Genomic DNA, 22,299 nt, shown 5'->3' with positions numbered 1-22,299 from the left:
TCTCTGGAGATCCTACATAAGCCCTTGGTCACTCCAGCATCTGAGAGGAAGTTCAGAGGTTCCCATAACAGTAAAGTGCCTTCTCATGCAGCTGAAAAACAGGTCAGGTACCTGCTCATGGCAATGGGTTTGGAACGAGGTGACCTTTATGGTCTGTTCCAACCCAAACTATTCTATGATTCTGTTTTATCCCAGAAAAGAGGACAGGCAAAGGCATGGACCCAGTATTTGTGAGTCTGCGTGTGACAGGCAACATGTTTATAGGATAAGTAGCGCACACAACACTGAACAGATTCATATGCTGCACGGTAATAAAAAGGTGTAAAGGAGGGATAGTAATATAAGGAATTTAGTTCCTTCAGGCTTAATACTTAAATAGGGTTAGAGCTGGCCATTTATAGACTGGAACAAGTGAGTTTGGAGGTAGAGATGAAGAGAACTGAAACCTGGTTTTAATCATGCTGTATTGTGGGGAATAGGTATCATCATTTAACAACAAACCTGGAAGTTATCTGTAACTTATTATTTGATATGGGTCTTATGTTTATGCTACTTTTAGACCTACTTTGTTTTCATTGTTTACTCTCATGTAATACTGATATGCACATCAGAGACTGCATGGTATCTTCTACTAAGTGAAGTAGGAATTGAGAAGATGGGTTTTATTACAAAATACTTTTAAAGTCTATTAAATTGGTCTGAGAAATATTTGGAGTCTACACTCTTTTTTGGTACAATCATGTGGAAAGTCTTTTATAGCTTCATCTCAATAATGTACTGTATAGTAGATTTGGTGTCAGTCCAAAAAATCATCTGTGTACCCTCAGTTTGTCACTTGATTAGTAAAAATATGTGAATTGTTTTTGAAGTGAAGGTTACATTGGAGACAGGAGTGAAGGATGCTTTAAAACTTCAGAACTTGTTCCTTTGATGGGACAATCTCACCAGTGCAAGACAACTGCTTGGCTCATTTGTGGGAAGGCAAACAGGTATTTGGCGCCATCATAACTTTAATTGTGCTATTTACTGTGTGCTTTGAAACCTCTGAGGATTATGAAAATTCCCTGATTATGAAAATTCAGATTCCCTGAACTAGAGGCTTAGATGTGTGCAACTGCTCTTTCCAGAATGTAATATGTACCCCATATGGAAAAGTAATATTCTGTCCTGTATAGTACTTTATAGTGATAAGCATTATTGATATGCATTATAAATTTTTACATATATTGCAGTAAATTCTGCAATAAATATATATATATATATTTATAGAGAGATGGAAGGATTTTTTGATGGTTTTTGTTCTTTTAAATCATAGAATGCCAGTTGGAAGGAATGTCAAGGATCATCTGTTCACATATTTCTTGGCAAAAGCATGGGCTGGACAAGATGGCCCAGCACGTTGTTCATTTAAATTGTTAAAAGTGTCCAACATGGGGGAACTCACCACTTCTCTGGGGAGATTATTCTAATAGCTGATGGTTCTCATTGTGAAAACTTCTCCTTCTGTGTCTAATCAAAATCTCCCCGGGAGTACCTGGTACCCATTATCCCTTGTCTTTTCCCTGTGATTTCTTGTGAAAAGAGAGTCTCCATATTTGATAATTTTTGTGGCTTTTCTCTGAACCTTCTCCAGCCTGTCTACATCTGTTTTGTGTAGCAGGAACCAAAACTGAACATAATATTCCAGGCATGGCCTGACAAGCACTGACAGGAGTGGGAAAATTACTTCATTATCTCTGCTGGTGTTGCCCTTGTTGATGCAGCCCAGCATCCTGTTGGCTTTCTTTGCTGCAGTTCACTCATACTGAGCTTGTTGTCCACTAGGACCCCCAGGTATCTTTCCACAGAGCTGTTCCCCAGCCAGGTAAATCCCAGTCCTGCTTAGATAAGGTGTTTTCTCTGCAGACTATCATCAACATGCTGGAAGGTCAGTGTAGTAGTCTTAATGGGTTTTGTTTTTCTGATCTCCTACATGTTTTAAAAGAATGGTGCAGAGAGCATCTTCTAAGTGGAAACACACACAGCATTCAGAGGAAACTGGATTGATCTCCACAGGGAATGGGTGAACAGTGTGATGTAAAATGAAGGACAGGAAAATATCAGAACCGTAAGGCTCTGTGGAACAACATCAGTCTTTGAGGGCAGAAGGTGCACTGAGCAGGGCTGGTGAATTAGATGTGCTAGGCAGTTTGTGGCAGTCTTGTTTCTGCAGTGTGGTGCCAGTGAAATTTGAGCAGCTGTTTTAGTTATTTTGCAGCTGAGCTTGTTGACAGAAACATTGGGAGGAGATATATCAGAAGCTTATTAGGGCAAATGTTGGGGAGCAGACAGGGGGTTTGTGAGAAAATGGGGACGAAGCTGCAAGACAGGGTGGAGATTTTTTAACATTTTTATTCCTGGTATGTTTGGTTTTGTGCTGTCACTTGAAAGTCATGATCACCTGGAAGAAATACAGCTTCACCCTGTTTGCAGAGAGGAAATTTAAACATATGAAAAGTGTGTGTCAGTAAAAAAAAAAAAGTGAAAAAGAAGCTGAAGTAAAATTTTATTTTCTTAAAATTATTTTCCTTCAGTTCGCTCTAGAAACCCTTTAAATACCTTAATTTTCTAGTGTCTTTTTCAGTAATATAAAGAGATTGGAACCTTTTTTGAATACAGAGATTTGTTAAAAAGTATCTGTTTAAGTAGTGAAGTGTAGATCAATTGTGAAAAACAGAGCAATAAGGAAAGTGTTCTTCCAATCACCACAATTGTACATACATTGAAATTTAATATATTTTTTCAGTTTTACAGAGTAAGTTTTGAAGTCAGACTTCAGTGTCAGGGGTTTTTCTTGTGTGGTTTTTTTTCTTTGTTTTGTTTCTCAAGCAGAGGCATGGGAGGCCATTTGTGATAAACAAAGCACTTCTTGCAGGACAGTGGTATTTCCTGAAGAACATCCCTGTTTGCTCTCTTTGTGCCTTTCCTGGGTGGCCTAGAAGAGCTGGTTTCTCCGTCATCTCTATTGCAATTGCTGTTGTTTCCCGTAAGACCACAATCCCGCTCTGTGGTCTTGTCTACTCTGGGAGATCCCTTCAGTGTTGGGTAGCAGGAGTCAGAAACATGGCACAACTCTGAAGGAGGGCAGGGACTTTTTGTGTAGGACCTTTGAAACACCATGACCTGTGCACGTGCACTTTCCTTGAGCCTGTGAGACGGGGAGAAAATGTGCACTTGCCCAGAACTTCAACCATTCACAAATCAGCTTGGCTTGTACAGCTGAATGGGGAAACAAAGAGGGAATTAATGGAGATTTTCCTTGAATGAGTATCACAGGGGTGCATATTTGAGCTTTTCATGGCATCATTAAATGGTTTAAAATTCTCTGAAGGTGACTTTAGTCAACACTTATTCTGTTTCCTATGCTGTGTGTCAGAGGAAATGAATGAGACTGTTGTGCTCACCCTTGCTTTTTTGTTCAAGAATGGGGGTCTCTCAGCAGAATGGAAGGTCAGTGATTAATAAGCCTGCTGAAAGGAATTATTTTTTTTCCTTTTTTTTACATTATGTATAACCTGTGAAACTCATTCCGCAGAAATCACAAGGAGCAAAGTTTAATAGGAATTCAGAAGCTATTACATAAAGGAATAGATGGTGGTACCATCCACAGTTATGTCAGGGAGAGTAATTGTATTTCTGATCATCAGCTACTCACTTAGCAAATGAATACACCATTTCACAGCGTCTTCTACTCTGTGGCCTCTATTGGCTCACTAATTCCCCACTGAATAGCACTTACTCTGTGAGCTGGGGCCTAAGCCTGGCAAAAACAACCACAATATGTATTTCAATTTTTACAGAATCCTTTCCCAGACCAAGAAAGGAAGCCTTTAATTAGAATCATAGAATCTTTAAGTTTGGGAAAGACCTCTAGGATCATCAAGTACAACCCTTAACCCAGCACTGTAAAGCTAATTTTTGCACTTCCCTCCTTTTTTGTATGTTGAAATGGTTATGATCACATTTTTTATGGATCATTACTATCCATATCTGCTACCTAAATCTTGCCAGTTGTTTTCAGGCACCTCTGTCTACTTGTGTTTCCCACTGAGCCTCTCATCTCCTTCTTGCTTTTTTCCCCTCTTAAGAGGATTCAGATAGGCCCTTGTGTAACTGCTCTAACAGCTGCTATTGCTACTTCTTCTATTTCAACTTACCTTGGAAGGACTGAGGGTAATAAAAATATTTTGTGAAAAACTAATGAAAATCTGGGCATAAGGGGGGGAGAGGAAATAATCTTTTATAGTCAGATATTGTTGGTATTGCTAAAGAAGTTAAGGTCCTGAAGACTGAGAATATTGAGGCCTTTTTAATCATCTACTTGCTATGGATTTATTCTTCAAAGCCAGTGTCATTTAAGAGAAATTTAGACAAATAGATCTTGCATTGTAGGGAAAGCTTATTAAAGATTAAATTGCATGGTTTTTGCCTCGAGATAGTAACATGCTTCCTTTACCTGGTCTTTTGTTTGTTTTTGCTCAATAACCTTTTTGGAGTTATATTTTGGAAGATAAATAGATTGTCTTACTCCTTCGACATTCTTTTACGTTTTGCTTTCCAAGTTTCTCATAGCTGAGCAGTTCAGGCTAAATCCTGGTATTATAGAAGTTCATGTTTACAAAACAAACCAAAAAGCCTCTGAATCCATTTTACTAGCTTTTTGGGCTTTGTTTGTTTGGTTTTTTTTTAGGTAGAATACTGAGGTATTTTCTTCCCCTTTTTTCCTAAGAGAAGTAGCATGGGAGCAATTTACTCTTCTGTAGCTGGTGTAAAGTAGCTGTTAGTTGAGCTTGTCATTTGCAGCAAGTCAGGAAATTCTTTCCAGTGTGTCCAGATGCTTCCTGTGCACAAGGCTGGTGTCATACTTGGCACGTGATTAAAAAAAAAAAGAAAAAAAATCTTGAAACTGCTTTTTATTTTGCTTTTAACCATGTCCTTTGGCACCATGGAGGGAAGACAGTCTGTCTTGCTGTTTGGACAGTGACACTGTGCTTGGGGTTGTTTGGAAGAATGAAAAAGAACCATGTAAAATTTAATTTTTTTTTCCCCTTTAAAAACCTTACTTGTCTTTCTTCTCCATGTCACCTGTATACTGTCCTCCTTGAAGTAATAGACTAATTCATATTCTACATGTCAGGTTCTACATTGCTAAAAAAATAGTTATGGCAGCTGATAGTTGTAGCAATGCTGCATTTTAGGGCGGGGGGGATTTCAGCTGATCACGATAAATGCTCTGGCCTCTTTGTATTATTCTCTTTACATACCTCTGCATGGGAAAAGTTGTGTAAACCATATGTCTTGGTTGTGCTTGTAAAACCTGTGGCCTGGTGGACCTATAAAGGAAATGGTTATGCATTTGCTACCTTTGGACAGGCCTCTCCTGGACTCCCAGGCACCACACTAAAGAGATGCCCAGATAAACCAGATTCTCTCAAGAATAAAAGCAGTTTCTTATATTTTCACCTTATGTCCCCACAGCACAGCATTGGGAATCCCATCCTCTGTCTCTGTACAGGCTGTAACTGGATGTCATCAGGTCCCATAGTCCCATAGGAGGATGTGGAAAGAGGAGAACGCAAGAGGAAACAAATACCAGGAGGAAAATTCTTTACAGAGGAATCATTTCAACAGGAAATGTTCTGCTCCTTCTGGCAGAACTTCGTAACTATTTTCAAGAAACAAATTTCATTTTATTCCAGTTTTGCATTTACTTCTTGCTACTCCAGTTTCTTCTGTCATAGAAGAGATGTGTGTTTTGATCTTTCCAAACTTTATCTATTCATCAACTTTGAGTCAGCAGCAGACCTTTAATGTACATGAAAGGTGTTAAGGGTTCTCCTGGGTAGTATGTTTAAAACCAAAGGAACCCTAAATTTTGGAGGGGCCCACTGAATATGTTTCTGCAGACTGATCATACAAGAACTGACCTGTCCTGTAGAATCACAGTGTTGTGTAATCCCTAAGCAGCTCCTCGGATTTCAGAGTTGCACCTGTCTGAGATGGATCAGAATCTGGCTATTGCACAGATTCTGTGGTGCTGCCCGCTAAACTAGGGAAGGGAGGGAAAACACCAGTTTTCTCTTAGAAAAGAGGTAAAACAGTGGAACAAAATGAATTGGACTTTCTCAAATGGGTATTTTTTGAGAAGTTTAGCTGTGTGTCTGAAACATAAAACATGTAAATATGGAGGATTATGAACATCTTCCACTTCTGATCTTGCTGAAGCTCTAAGTGCCCCCAGGTTTCAGGCAAAGGACTTTGAAACAATCTGATTCCAAAGCAAAAATGATGAGATTATTACATAGGAGGTTTTTACTATTGCATCAACTATTATCTAGACCTATAGCTTCGTGTGGTTTCTGCAAGGAAAAGTGTGAGCCAAAGTGGAGAGGGAGGATGTAGGGGGAGACACATGCTGTGTTGTACCTTGTGCCTGCATGATGGGGAGTCAGGAGACATTATCAAGTCTTTTGTGCTAGTTTCAAGCTGTCTGGGACTCATGCTGAGTGGATGTGGCTGCCCTGCATGGCTTTAAAATGTTTTGCCTGCATTTGGATGGATCTGTTTGTCCCCTGGTGTGGTGTGCATCATCTTCCACTGCTGGATTTAGTCAGGAGAAACTGGATAGACTGTGGGTATGTTGATATGACCAGTAGATTTTGGGGCTGAACCTGCCCCCTCCCCTGCCACTTCAGCGAGGGCTGTAACTAACTGGTCTGTAATGAAAGATGGAGCAAACAGCCAGCAGAAAATTTTGATGTCCTGATGTGGAGATGAAGTGATGATGTGATGATGTGAAGGGTGGTAATCTGTAACATTGGGTACCATCATTTCCTTCCTTGTAATTTGAATGAAGACACTGATAGTGCTGAAAATTTAAAAATAGTTGATATTTTAAAATAATTTTCCCTTCATTTCACTATTTTATTTATTCAATGTATTTGTGAGCTGTGTTCTGTGCCTCCACATCCAATTTTCCACATAGGAGTACAGAATAAAGTTCAGAACACAAAAGATTACATGAAAAGGTGTCATTGATTATACAAAATTGCCATCAGAAGACAAATTATTATACAACAGCTTTTAATTTAATATTAAGTTTAATCTGACAACACTTAGAAATAATCAAAAGGCTTTGCAGTTTAATTTCTTGTAAGGAAGTATCCTTAAAAGTAGTTATAGAAGCATGTCAACAGTTTTGGGGGAAAGACAAGTTTAAATATAAGTTCTACTGAATAATAACAAAGAAGAGCTTAATTGAAATCAGTAATTTCTGGTCTTAACAGAGCTTGGTGAGAAAAGGTGAAATGGAACAATATCCAAAAAATACCCAAACTCAGAGTCCCAAATATCTACTAGCTGTGAACTATGAGAGCAGCCTGCAGTTGGGAGTGCTGGTGAATGAGATGCTGGACATGACCTGGCAAATGTGTGCTCACAGCCTGGAAAGCCAGCTGAATCCTGGGCTGCATCAAAAGCAGTGTGGCCAGCAGGTCAGTGGAGGTGATTCTGCCCGTCTGCTCTGCTCTGGTGAGACCCCACTTGGAGTGCTGCATCCAGCCCTGGGGTTCCCAGTACAGGAAAGACATGGACCAGTTGGAGTGGGTCCAGAGGAGGAGTCACAAAGAGGATCAGAGGGATGGAGCACCTCTCCCATGAGGAAAGGCTGAGAGGGATGGTGTTGTTCAACCCAGAGAAGAGAAAGCTCCAGGGAGACCTCATTGCATCCTTTCAATACCTGAAGGGGGCTTATAAGAAAGATGGAGACAAGGTCTTAGTAGAATCTGTAGTGATAGGACAGGGGGGAATGGTTTTAAATTAAAAGAGGGTTGATTCAGATTAAATGCAAGATAAATGTTATTTATAATCAAGGAGGTTGGTAAAATCCTGGAATGGGTGCTCAGAGAGGTGGTAGATGTCCCATCCCTGGAAACATGAAAGGTCAGGTTGGACAGAGCTGTGATGTACCTGAAGATTTCTCTGCTCAGGGCAGGAGGAGTTGGACTAGATAACTTTTAAAGGTTAACCCAAACCATTCTATAATTCTAAGTAGTTAATGTCATGGACATGCAAATGTAAACAAAAGTTTGCAAAGAAAAGGATTTGCATTTAATTGATGTATTTTTTAAAAAGAAATAGGAAAATTAGACAGCAAATAAGAGGAAAAATTGAAACATAACATAAACACTAGTTTGTCTGTGGCTAAAGTTGAAAAATATGCAGTAGACAGTGATGAGGTAAGACTTGTGTTTTGCAATTATCCCTTGTTTTGGAGCTGCACAAGCCCTTGCATGTCACCTTTTTATCTCTATTTATGCCAGGGTAATATTGTCTTATCTTAAAAGAAAAAAAGAAAAACAAAAAAAAAACCCCGCCAAACAAACAAAAACCAAAAAACCTCCCCGAAGCCAAACCAAAACAACAAGAAAATCCCCAAAACAAAACAAAAAAAAAACCAAAAACCCCCAAAAAGCCAAACAAACCCCCCCAAAAATAACAACAAAAACCCCAATCAACTAACCAACCCCCCCCTCAAACACCAGCCCAAGAGCTACACTTACACGGTTATTAAAGTGGGATGAAAACCTTCACATGATCATACTTTTTTTAATTTTGTCTAGAGGCCACCATTGTAAGCAGGCCTGTGATGCTGGGTTGTTTGTAGCTGCCCACCTGCAGTCAGGAGGTTTCACAACTGGGAGCTGAAATGCAGAGATAGCAAAATCTGGAGCAGAGCCAGAAACTGAGCCCTAAATTTAGAAGTCTGGATAGCTGCGATGAATGTGGGAGACAGGAGACTCCTGATCAGGATGGGTTTTGTTTGATCTCAGAAAATCTTGAGGGAGTTACTATAGTCCAAGACTTGAAAGACCACAGCAGATGAACCTTGCAGAAAAGTGCTTACCTCCAGCATCTCCCAACATCAGCTCCCCATCACCCTTGCCATTGTGGTCTGTGATGTTTTGCAGTCAAAGTTGGGTTTTTTTGTTGTGAGAGTGGTTAATTTCAGAAACAAGGGGAATGTTTTTAAAACACATTGGAAAACATTCCTGCTGCTCAAACATCAGGCTGTGAAGTCACTTGGCAGGGGTGGTTTTATTTCAGCTGACCCTTTAATGGTCAGCTGCAATTTTACTCATAAGCAATAAATTGCAACCGATCTGGGCATCATTTTGGATGAAAAATAGCTCAACAATATGAAGTCATTTTAAAGCACAGGGCCAGATGAAAATATTCATCTTCAACATAGGCTTTGAATTCATCATGTTTGTGAAGATGGTAAATAAAAAACAGAATCAACGCATTGTTCTTCTTTTTTGTGAGATGTGTGTTTTAATCTAGTCTCAAAAGATGAAACTCAAGGGATTATAGTTAAACTTTTTTTCAAGATGATACTCTGTGAAGGTGTATCTTGTTCTTGCAAGAGTACTTGAAACACTCAGGCTGGTGGTTGAGACTTGAATAATGGAATATAGTGTCACTATTGCTTGCCTGTGCCTCTTTAGCTGCTATGAGGCAAATATTGCCTTTCTTTAAATAACCTCTGTGCAATATAAGGCCTGAGTGCTATTGAGCATCAATGAGAATAGGGCATATATTTACAATTTTTGTTTTTTGAAAATTGAGATTGTAATGAGAGGAAAGAAATTATACCATAAATATTTTTCTTCTTTGTTTCCTTCTTTAGGATATCTTTCCTCATTGGTTTCTGATAAAGCCTTCAAGTTGCCTCGAACCATGTAGCCAGATCAGTCAGTCTGTCCAAAGTGTTTCATTGCTGTAGACCTCTCCTGTATCTCAGAATGATTATGCTGGTGCAACACAGAGAAAGGAAACGATGAGATAGGTGGCAAGTACTGTTCATGGTGAATTTAAAGGCAGCATCCTCACTGACTTTATTAAATCCTGGATTAAAGGGCAGGAGACATCTAATGCAACTTCTGTAACCAAAGGAAGCTTCCTGAGCCACCAGTGGATATGTCGCCCAGGGGATGAGCAGATGTCACCACACCCCCTTCCTTGTCCAGAACAGAACAGTTTTTATAGTTTGGGCAAAGAGATACCTGTGACAAAAAAATACCAGTGCTACCTGGTATGCATCAGTGGTCTTTCGAAGCAAGGGGGAGCACTGAAAGGTATTTTTGTAAATCTCTTACATTATTAAGTGCTCGTTTTCCTTTAATACTTTTGGATATTACTGAGCTTAGTCAGATTAATTCGAGGTCCCAAAGATAACCAGTTTCTGTGCGTCTGAGAAAGTCATTAATGGGTGAGAGGAACAAGACAATAATGCATACCACCAAGAAAAGAAACATGGTGGTGTGAGTTGAAGTTGTTCACTCCCTTGGCCCAACACCTGTCTTAGCTGCTCCCTTGGTACCAGCTGGGGCAGCTGCATTTGGAACCACTTATCCCATGCACTGCTTCTTTCCTGGCTGCAGCCTGAGGGCCTGCAAGGGGGCAGCTGGTGATGCAGAGCCCTGAGCAGAGATCAATGAGATAGGATTTCCCTCAGCATGGTGGCAAAAGATACCACAATCTAATTCTTTTTTGTTTGCTCTTCACCAAGTAGAGTAATGATCATCACTGATGCCATAAATATTTATACAAAAAAAATTCCATCCCATCTTCCACTTTCACTGAGAATTTTTCATCCTCACTGTTTCTCTGCTTATTGTCAGGTTACTCATTTGATTCATTTTTCACCACTCTACTCTCGTGGGCTACTGTAATGTTGCACATATTGTGAGAGGAATGATTGTGCTATTTTTGCAGGAGTGCTTTTTTTACTATATATTTTTCACACAGGCAATAGAGTGTTTCTGTACTGCTTTGAGATGGTAAGTTACTATTGTTGAGTGTATTTTTTTTTCTTTAGGATATTTTAGCAAAGGCTTCACTGGTTTTGGTTTTTCGAAGGAAATCTTTATAAATCCATTTTCAGTAGCTGTGCTTTACATATTTATGCATTCATAAATATTTTACACAGCCTTAATGTGTTAAAGAAAAATCGGGGGTCAAGCAGAAGCTCACAGATCCAATTAATGAGTTCCAGTAAATGCCCTTAAAACCTTTGTGCATTGGAAGTGGAGCACAGAAACACCTCTCCTGATGCTTATTTCCACTTATTCCTTCAATATTTAATTAAGATGGCTTAGTCGCTGTAATCCTCCATCAGTTTTAAAAAAGATTTAATTTGAAACTAATTGGACTAATTCACTGACTATTAATTACCCAGATTCGCAGATGTAGAAATTGATCCACATGAAGACAGTGGATTCAGTTTTACATCAAAGATGAAGCTCAGCCGTGGCTGAACAGACTTAATGAAATCTCTCCAGCTTTGTCTATAACCTTTTGTCATTTGCAAAGAGGAAAGAGGTGAGTGGCATAACAGGCTTGATGCTGTGCTTGGAGTTTGTCCTACAAGGAGAAACTTTTCACTTTAGTGGCTTTGCCACTATAGTGGCAAGACATGTTGTATACTCTCTGTATATACATGTGTGTCTCTTATTACACATATACAAATGGGTGTGCATATGTATCTTACAGCACATCATACAATCATAGACTACCTCGAGTTCAAAGGGACCCATGAGAATCATAGGGTCCAGCTCTCTGCTCCTCTCCAGACTACCTAAAACTAAATTATGTGACTAAGAGCATCATCCAAACATGTGACTATTCCAGGCTTTAAAGAAGCATTAATGAACAATTTTTATTTTGCCATGAATTTTAAAGGGCGAAATAATTGCACTGCTTGTGGAACATCATCTTTTCTTCTGAGGCCCTTTCCTGACTGGATTTACAGGTATGGGTATCTGTGCAGGAGGCTTTATTTCTTAGAGTTTTGTTTTTTTTTTTTCTTTTGGCTGGTAGACATACTTCTGTTAGTTGGAAATGCTGATCTGTTAATCATCAAGTGAAATTCCAGTGAAGCATTACAAACTCTTAGGCTTTACATTCTCACTTCTGGGCAGATGGACATTACTGTAAACTTGCAATAAATGTGTCATACTGAAATTTGAAAATGTGCCAGTTTGATTGAAGTGAGGAAGTTTGCTCATGCTTTGTAACTCTTGCAGTTTTGTGTAAGCATTTCTTAAGCAATCTCAAAGTGTCATGAGGAACATACACCTGAACTTCCTTGTTACTTCAGAAAAAATACAGACTCAGATCTCACTATTAGAAGAATAAAAAGTAAAATTATACTATTTTTTTAATATTTTCCAAAACAAAGATGTCCATTTTTCCTGCTGGCAGCTTGGTTCTCACCTGAGACTTCAGTCTTATATCTTGCTGAATGGTTGGATGTGACTTGTTAGCAGTGGACTATGGGCATGGAAGCACTGCTGTGGTATGCTGTGCAAATCCTGCCCAGCTAGCTGTTCTCCCACAGACCTGCAACCCCACCAGACAGCAAAGGGTGTGGATGGCAGAGCAGAGAGCCTGCTGTCTGAGAAACCACTCTGCTGCTGTGGGGTCTGGACATGCAGAAATATGGAGATTAGACTTTTCTGTCCATCATTTTGTTCAAATGGCAGCGTGAACCCAACTTCTGCCTGATTAAGATCAGTACAAAAGTCACTGTGATGAGAAAATATTAGCAAGGTTTATTTCTGTGTGTTTACAATTTTTCCTGATGTGGTGGCAATAGGTATTTCCAAACAAAATACTGCAGGTACCCTGTAGTTTCAGAGATCCTCAGCTGTAAATTGCAGTGATGCAGTGTGAGGGTTTGTTCTTCACACTGAGATAAAGACTGTGGCTGCTTTCACGCTTGTCTCCCAACCTCCTATGCTGTCTCCTGAAATACATAGGAGATGAAGTGTGGCTATTTTCATGAGGATATTCATGAGGAGCTGGAGGCTGAATGACTTGAGTCTGTGGTAGGAAGGGTGACTGCATTTTCTGTCACCCTTCATATTTAGATGACAGTAGGATAACTTACTTGCAGTAAGATTAGTATTGGATCTCCATTCATTGGCTGCTTCAAATCCCAAGTAGCAATTGAGGATATTCTTAAGTGAGGTGTCTTTTAGTCTGTTATCTATAATTAATGCAGTACACATTATTGACGAGGAAAGCTGTGGTTAATTTGTTTAACAGGGTAGAGAAAACAGAGGCCTTTTCCTAGCCTGTGCCATGTCTAGTGGCAATAAAAAAAAAAATCTTAGATCTGTTTTCAGGGCTTAATTTCTTACAGTTCTTTTATTTTTCCAAAATAAAAAATACTGAATAAAGACCATTTTTTGCATGCTGCTAAAGACAGGTATTATATTTTGTCTAGTCTTACTTGGTCTGTGATTTTGATTTAAAATTAATTTTTTGTAAGCTATCTTTCCATCAACTACAGAGACATTTTTGAAAGCTCTTCATGTTTGACTGTTGGAATAACTTTGCTGTGATGCTGGACTGCTTCTGCCAGTAGATCTAAGTTCAGTAAGTAGCACTGAACCGTGTTCTACTGTCAGAAGTTTACAGTTATCCTTTTTGATCCCTTCTTTATTTTGAAAAGTTGTTTTCTTTTTCTCTTTGTTACAAGGCTGCTTTCTGCATCTGTTTACCACACGTTGCAGAGGTCATCACTGTAATTACTAGTGAAATCTCAAAAAAGAGAGAATCTATCTTTTCTGTGTTTCCGGGAATTTTCATCTGCAACTGTTTGGACAAACACAAAATTAACTGCATATTTTACTAACACTGAGGACAAATTTGGAATGGAAGCTTTTAGCTGGGCATGTCTTGGCCTGAAAGTTTTTGGCAAACTAATGAGGTCAGGTAAAAAGCAAAGAAAGCTCAAAGGATTGATTTGTAGGAACAATTAAAGAGCTCTATAGTTGAGCTAGGGAGTGATTAGAGGCATGTGATTACAAAGTATGTGTCAAGTATAAGCAAGGAAAGGAGGAGCTGTTTAGGACAGTGGAACAAAAGGAGAAATACAGCCTGAAAAACTGCCACCAAATGGGGAGATTATGACTTGTCACCAAAAGCTGGAAACGTTACTGCTAGAGACATACCAGTTGCATTAAATGGGCAGGAGAAGATATGTAACCGGGACTCACTCTTTTGGGACTCATGGGATTCTTTAATTTCTTGGGGTTTTTTATTCAGACTTAGTGGCAAGCGAGGGACTGCTTGTCAGAGCATGTCATCTGACTTCAGTTTTAATATGGGTAATTAAGTTCCATGTAGTAATCAACTGACCAAATTCAGTACTTGTGGATAAATTAGGGAACTAATTTCAGCCTGTGGTTTATGGATCTCTTTAGATCATTTCGAAGATGAATGAAAAAAGTTATGAGGATTGCAAATTTTTTTTTCCATTAAACTCAGGAAATGCTTTAAAGGTTTTCCTTTAAATAACAATGCAATAGCAATGCAATGAGTAATTTCAAATCTAGTTTTCATAACTTAGTGTAGGAATGGCAGTAAGCCAAGGTAAAAACAGAGTAGGTGCTATGGGCAATATTAATACTTATATCTGAAGTTTATAAGTAGGAATTCCGTAAATGAAGATTCTTTAATTTATATGCCGACTACTTTTACAATTATTACATCAGTAGATGTCCTTGGCTTTCTTTTTCGTGTCCTGAAGTCTTCATTTTTTAATCATCTTTAAGAGCATCTTTATAGATAAGAGAGATATAAATAAGTCTCTTTTCAGTGAACAGTGTCAGAGTATGAATAATGAAAAGGGAATCAGGTTGTTATTGCCAATGGGCAGTTTGTGATCAGAGTCTTCATAATTTTTTTCAGAAAAAGTGTTTATTAAGCAATTTCAAACACATTTTTAAGTTTACTGACTTTTAGCAAACAGGCAGAAAGACCACTTCTGACTGCCAATTGTTTGCAATGCACATTTCTATCACATATAATTATTTTAAAAAAAAGGTCTTGCTCTGTTTCTTTGTAAAAAAAAACAAAACCCTGGCTCATGACATCATTTAAAGTAGTGAAAAATTTGAAGTCATTTATCATGAAACTGATGAGAAAATAATCTCGGTGGTAAACAGAATAATATAAAAAGGAAAAACATCAGTCTTCATGTTAGTCCCTCTAGACATCTTGTTCAGTCACACTAAAGTTAGTGTATGTGATGGAAAGACTTTTTAAGTAAGTTTTGTGGAACAAACCACCAAAATTGGTGTGATTTTATCCATTTTTTTTTTTTTTTTGCTATTCTGTCATCTAAAAGACCCGAGAAGGATATTAAACAGATAAATCCGAAACTTCCATATAGCGTTTAGATATGTGTCAGGAGGGTTTCCGTTTACATTTAGCTTGCTTTTGCATTATTCAAATGGTCTTTTTGTCATTAAAGGGCATGTAGCATGGGCATTTTAAAGGGAGTTTTAAAGGGAGTTTTAAAGTAGAAGCATACTTTCTTACCACAAAGGTTCTTCAAAAGCTGATAAAAATTTTACAACTTCAGGAAAAAAGAAGTATCTTTCTAAGAATTAAAATTAGGGGCCCACTGCGTTGTGTAGAGAGACAGCATAACCGCTGAAGTATACTGTAGTATAATTTAAACCAATCTACCACTTTTTAGCACCAGTTATTTCATAATTCTTTCTGTTGCATCAGGCAGTTCTGATTGTGTGGCTGAGGAATGGGGAAACAAACAGGCAGAGGCAAATTTTGCTTAGGCTGGAATAACAGCAGAGCTGCTGACAGCAGGATAGTGTGACACTCATCACAGGCTCCAGGAGTCAAAAATTCTCCTCCTGCTGACTTCTGCTTGCAGAAGAGGCAGTGGTTCATACTTACTTAGGGATAATCTGTTATCTTCAAACCAGTCTTCACAACAGGATGAAGAAAATGACAGTCTCAGCTGGTAGAAGTCCCAAATGTGTTTGGGGTGGCAGTCTCTGCATGGCACCCCAAGGTTCGGTTTGTCCTATATCTGCCCATTTCCACGGAGGCCACTCTTATACCAGACAAGGTTATGGGATGGTAGTAAAAAAAGCTGAGGCTGTTAAAGCTCAATTTCTCTGAGAAGTGGAGCTGGGTTGTGCTTCTCCAGAGTCTCCACCCAGAGTTCTTCTCTCTCTGAAGCAGCTTTCTCTTACTGTTTGCTTTTCCCAGGAGGAATCTCAAGTTAAAACACATAACAAGTTGGTTGTGAGGATTCGTGCTGCCTTCCACCCTCTGCTTCACTGAATTAGGTTTAAAAATACAATACTTTTATTCTTAAAGTTCCTTCTCCTTTGTTTTGTGCTATGCAGAGCATCATTCTCCCCAGCTGTCTGCCTTACTTCCCTGTGCACTTCCCTGAAATTGCTCCTCTATTGTATTCCTTAATTAATTATACTATTTCTAGCTTCAGGCTTTTTTTTTTCTGCTTCGACTTCTTTGAGATTGTGGCAAAGTCCTGTAATTTGTGTATCAAGAGAATTGTTTGTTATACTTCTGTTAGTTATCTCACAGCATCTGCTTTGCCATAGAGACCATAAAAAACACAATATTAAATTTCAGGCAATGCACTTTTTCTAAATTAGTTTGTTCTTCCATGCCACCCTCTTCCACGCCTTTTACCAGTTTTGTAAATCCTGCTGTCATCGTTAAGGGGAAAAAATATTTAATGTTTTCACTAAGTAGTAAGGCATTTTAAAAGAAAGGCCATAGTATAATACCAAGGCTTTATTGCCTCACTGGCCTTTTATTTTAAAGACATAAAAAAATGCTTCTGTGCTTACGCAAGGAGACAAGAAAATGAAGGTAGATGAGTGTTTGGCCCCTCTCTTCCTTATGACATTTTCTCAGCAGGAAAGACCTTATAGCAGGTAGTACCTTGTAACTCTAAAATGAAATCTGACCATCAAGAAATGGGGATGGCAGCACAGCAGTGTGGGAAGGTGAGGACTTTTTGCTCAGCACTTGGTAGAGCACAGCACTGTGGCTGCTGTTGACAGCAGTTAAGAAACTTAGCAAGATGTCAGATCAAAAAAAAAAAAAAGTCAAATGAGTGAATAGAGAAACATTAGGGATAATTAAATTCCAATATGATTAGTTTTTATATAACCTTGCTGTAGCACATTCTCCATTGCTGGCAGGCTGAACAGAGAGGTCTCCTGATCCAGTGTAAAATCTGTATGAATTTGTTTTGGATTTTTCCATCTTTTCGGTGTTTGCAATCAATCAAATAATCAAATTGGCAATTCCCATTCATTTTGATAAGATATTCTAAAAGCATCCAGAATGTGGCAAAAAAGAATATAAATCTCCATTAGCATAAAGAGCCGGACTGAGTGATGCACAGCACCCAAAGCCAGGTTTGCACTGATGAGGACCTTCCAGAGAGGAAGAGATTAGGGAGCAGTTTCACCCCAAGTTAGAGTGGAAAAAAATCAACCAGAGGACAGGATTTGTCTGAAGACACATCCTAGCTCTGGAAAGTCAGCACAGAAGGAGACTCTGAGAGATGGAAAACAACTGGAAAACAATCAAAATCATATCAAGATGTGTTGTACTTATCTTCAAATAAGAGCAACCAGTTTCTTTATGTTCTTCATTCCAATATAGTAAAGTTTGGTAGTTTTTCTTCTATTTTGCTTAAAGTTATTTAGCCCAAAGTTTTCTGGAAGTTGACAGGCTGCACACGTGTTTTCAACTGCAGGGTTAGATTAAACAGCACTAACCACTCTGACACAAAATCAGGAGCAAGCCAAATCTCGCAGAGTGAATTGCAATTAAATTGCAAGTGGGAGATATTTTCCAGTGGTAAAACATTAACCAGGGTAACCTCAGTCTGCAGCAGCAGCACTCCCAAACATAGAAATTTCCCTAAAATGGTAAAAGTTTGGTGTTTCTTTCGTGTTTCTTTTTTTTTTTCTCTTTCCATGGCAATATTTCTTATACATAAGAAAAATCTGTACAGTAGAGAAGTGTATCTATTCTTTTGTGTAAACCTCCTTAAAATGCAGAGAATAGTGGCATGGTTTGGTTTGGAAGTGTATTTGTTAAGATCTGTGTTTTAGCATGCTATTTAGGTGAGTTTGTATTTGCTGAATTTTTCATGTGTTGCTTTAATTGTTCTCAGTCCGTACTTTATCAGTGCTACTCCAAAATTTAGAAAACAGCATTAGTCACAGTCACAACATGAGAAGTACTTCGAACAAGAAAAAACTCTTTATCGACACTTGGTGTTGTAAGAAAAACAGAAGATCTGTAGCTCAGTCATTACAGTTACCATGTTTACATAAATGGGAACAAAATAAATAAGCTCATTTTTTCCTTTGTTTCTGGGTTGGGTTTTTTTTAGGAGGAAGATACACATTCATTTATGTTCAATTTGTTTTATGTCTCCCAACTTGAAGTGGTGAGGCTGTAGCTTAGAAGATGCTATGATCTTTTCCAGACAGAAAAACTTATCTCACTTGCCTCTCTTTTTTGTTTTTTAATGGAAAGAGAATTTCAGCTTTACATTTGAGTTACATTTGTAACTTTTCATTGTTTCAATGTCATATAGCATGGTCTTAAACCTTATTACTAATTTTGAGTATTCAGTATTCAATGAACAATGTTTTCACCCTTTCCTCAACTATTTTAAACATAGAGTGAGAGTTGAGCATAAATTTATGTTTCTAATGTGGGCTCTCTCTCATTCTTCATGGTTCAGTATAATGATGTAGTTAGGAAAACGGAGGCACAGTCACTGTTGCTTTGCTTGCTGTTAACAGTTGCCAAAATCACTCAGTTTGGGACTACCTAAAGCTGAGATACTGTAAACTGGATTAATCATAATGAGTTAGCAAAGAGTTGTAGTACTTTGACAATAATAATGCAGCACCGAAAGGATGTGTGGTATATTCAGCATTGTGAAACTTATGAGTTGTAATACATTTATTATAAATTCATCTGAGACATTGTGAAGCTTCAGAATGGGTCACTGGTTGTGGCTGCTTATGTATATCTCTTTCTTTCTTCTACATCTAGCTCTGGACTTTGATCATGCTAATCTTGATGAAAAAGCTGTTTCACAAGCTTGAGCTGCTCTTGGGCAGTTTATGAAGACAGTCTGGAGTCAGTGCGGGGTTGGTGTCTCCACCAGACTAAGGATTCAGAAATGCTGACTATGTTATATTTTTCCATGGCTGTGGGATACAAGCTTTGTACTGGAGATGCGTCTTTAAGCCAGAACCGATTCAGGGCAGACATCTGCACGTCTACCACCTCTGCTGCACAGTGTGGAAAGCCCACAGCATCACAGCTGCAGGTGAACTCCAAAGGTCCAGCACCAATGGGCTCCTTGCATGGTTGGTCAAGATGATCCCTGCTGTCCCAGACACCTCCTGTGTCATGAGCTGCCCAAAAGCGAGGAAAAATTCAGCCCAGTACCTCTTTAGTGTGTCTCTGAAATATTGGAAAGCTTATCAGCAATCTCTCTGGAGATGTGGCTTATGAGTAACAAAGAGGTGGTGGAAAATATTTCTCTCTCTGGACAGAGAGAGAATATACTTTCCGGGAGACCACAGGAAGACAAAGGATTCACCAGCAACGTTACTAGAGTGGCTACACAGTGAGATCTCTAACCCTGATAAAAGGTGCCTGTGGTAATAAAATCCTCTTTGGTTCCCTTCCTTACTGCTGTCTGCTACTCAGCAGGGTCTCACGGCCTCGGAAGCTTGTGTTATTACAGATGGATAGAGAAATGCATGTGAAAATCAGCAAATAGTTTGTGACTATTGGATGTTTAGTGCTTTTAAAATAGTGCCTCTTATGAGATGGAAAGTAATGTAACTCAAAAACATGAAAAAACCTTAATATATTAACATAATTTTCTAATTGTATGTTCTGTTTCTGGAGACTCTTATACCTACTTTCTGGGATTTTATTTTTTATTTCAGATGTTTCAGTTACTCATTTAGAAACAATATGGACAGCACTGTAATAAATGCCTGGTATCTGATGGATAGTTGCCAAGCTGATGATACTTCAAAAATTCTTTGCAATTAGATGGATCTAATGAAAATTCCATTGTACAAGACCAACTTAAATAGTAATAATATGTAGTTTTGACAAGAGCTTTTTCCTTCTTGAAGAGGCTACCTTTCCTTCTCCCATCATTCCTACTTCCTGTCTACTCACAGATGCTTTGGAGAGATGCATGAAGACTCTGGAATGCTTATCTCCTTGGGAAGTGGGTGGTGGAGAGGACTCCATCTTCTCTGGTGTTTTTCTTTTGATTTGAAAGGAAGGTGTGTTATTGGCTAGATTATTGAGCCATGAAGATAATAACTCAGCTATTTGGCAATACTTCTAAGATTATTTTTCAAATATCTCCTGGAATAATTTATTAATTTCTGTGAAGAAGGATATTTTTTTCCCTTCTGTATATACAAACTTGTTTTGCTGCTTTTATTTTAAAATGCAAATATTTAAAATTCAGTTTCAGGGCCATCCCATAACAATACAATATCTATGTTGATTTAATATACTTTCCCTTGCAGAATGACCCCGCTGACATGATAAAATTTAATTCCTTTGCAAATTTACTATGTGACTATGTATTCAAGGTATTCTTGTCCTGAAGAACGTATCTATTACTACGTAACTCTAGTGCAGTATTTTAAAAATAAGAATTTGTTGTATAGCTACTTATAAAAAAGCAAATGATTGTGATGAATAGTGAACCTCTGACATTCTTGGAGCTCCTGAGTGGTAGCTGACTGCATAAACATTCCTGCTTGTGTTTGTAAATAGCAGAGGTAGTATTCGTGACTGACAGAGGTCTGCCTAGCTGCAAGTGTTTATATAGGTGCAAATGCACCTTTACCATAGACTTTAATTTGCTATGACTAAATCTACTTTCTATTTCTGTTGAAAAAAACTACAGTTCAACTGTATAGTAAAAGGGTAGTTATACTTCTGGGTGCATGAACACTGAGGATCATTACTTATAGTTCAGGTAGCATTCAGATTTGGGTAAGGGGACAAGGAAATTCTTGGCAGGGTGTTGAGGTTTTATTTTCTTAATTCATCTCAGTCTTCTACAGATACCTTTAACTATGTCACTGTTCCTTTTTACCTGAGGTTATTCTCTAGACATGTTGTGTGACACAAATAATTGTGAATTAGGCAGTTTGATGTGATTTTAATAGTAAATTATATTATAATTTTATCTGCTCTGCAGAACGTTGCTGTCATTCCCCCTTGGAATAAATTGCTTCTCATTGGTTTGAGGGCTGATTTGTTACTGATTTTAGAACCAAATCAATAAGAAGAAACAGATAATCCTGATCAATAATAATTTCTTGGGGCATAGTACATAGGATGATGAAATGCTTATGGAAATAATATAATACTTTGAGTAGAAAGTTTTTTGAAGAAAATCGTGAATAGGGAATTTGATTCCCAGTATGCTTTCCACTATACTGAAAATCCGTTCATTTGTGTCCAGTATCAAATACAGGGCACACCCTCCAATGTCAACATAAATAGAAATAGCAGTGTAGTTTATTTCACATTGGAGATTGCAGTTCATATTACAATCTTTGCTCTATTAGCTCTTTAACAAACAGAGAAGGACAATCCACCTCATGATATGGCCTGGCTGACAAATCTGAAGGACAAGGATGCACACAGTATGATAGGCAAAAACGAGAACTAAATCAGATTTTCAGCTCTAGAATAGGGCCTAAAGTGTCTGTCCATGCTCCTTAAACCTTAATACCTTAGCCTCCTTAAAAAGTTGTTAATTAAATGTTTTCTCCATTAAATTTATCAAGAATGGGGCAAGCATGGGAACATATAAGTTTTTCTGAAATGTCCCTTTTGCTGGAGAAAAAGAAGGGGAAATGCATTGTTCTGACATTGCAAAAGATCTTTCATTTTTATCCTAGAAGCGGTTCTTAATGTGAAATTTCCTTTGTGTGTCTTTTGCGGAAAAAACAAACTAACAAAAAAAAAAAAACCTGAAAAAAGAATACAATTTAATGTTATAAAAATATTCAGATTTTTGCATTTTTATTTGACTTTTGTTCCCAGTTTGAGATCAAACCCACTAGCTTTCCCAGAAAATTGCAAATTTGAATTTTTTCTTAAAGAGCTTACCACACTCCAGTGCTCAGAAATAGGAACATTCTTTTATTGCTTTGCTTCTGCTAACTCAGAGTAGTTCCAAAACCAATCAGATTTCACAAACAATCACAAAATACAGAAGATGCTCTCCTTTGGTCTCTGCTGTACTTGGGAACAGAAACCTCTGGAGATGCTCCAGCAGCACAGTGGGCTGTCCCACAGGGGGAGGATTTGGGA

At 38.3% G+C, this 22,299-nt stretch overlaps 1 protein-coding gene and 1 long non-coding RNA gene across 3 annotated transcripts in view; both read left to right on the top strand.

Moving 5' to 3' along the window:
- LOC116785366 (probable acyl-CoA dehydrogenase 6) overlaps window positions 1-22,299 on the top strand; it is a 78,841-nt gene that overhangs the window by 18,753 nt on the left and 37,789 nt on the right. The gene's annotated exons all lie outside the window — the stretch shown is intronic.
- Window positions 874-11,822, top strand: LOC116785375. The gene is made up of 3 exons (XR_004356512.1): window positions 874-989; window positions 11,279-11,421; window positions 11,593-11,822. It is a non-coding gene; the product is annotated as an uncharacterized LOC116785375 (long non-coding RNA).

This window comes from Chiroxiphia lanceolata, chromosome 1 (assembly GCF_009829145.1).
Source record: "Chiroxiphia lanceolata isolate bChiLan1 chromosome 1, bChiLan1.pri, whole genome shotgun sequence".
Taxonomy (NCBI): domain Eukaryota; kingdom Metazoa; phylum Chordata; class Aves; order Passeriformes; family Pipridae; genus Chiroxiphia; species Chiroxiphia lanceolata.
This window is presented reverse-complemented; position numbering and strand designations above follow the sequence as displayed.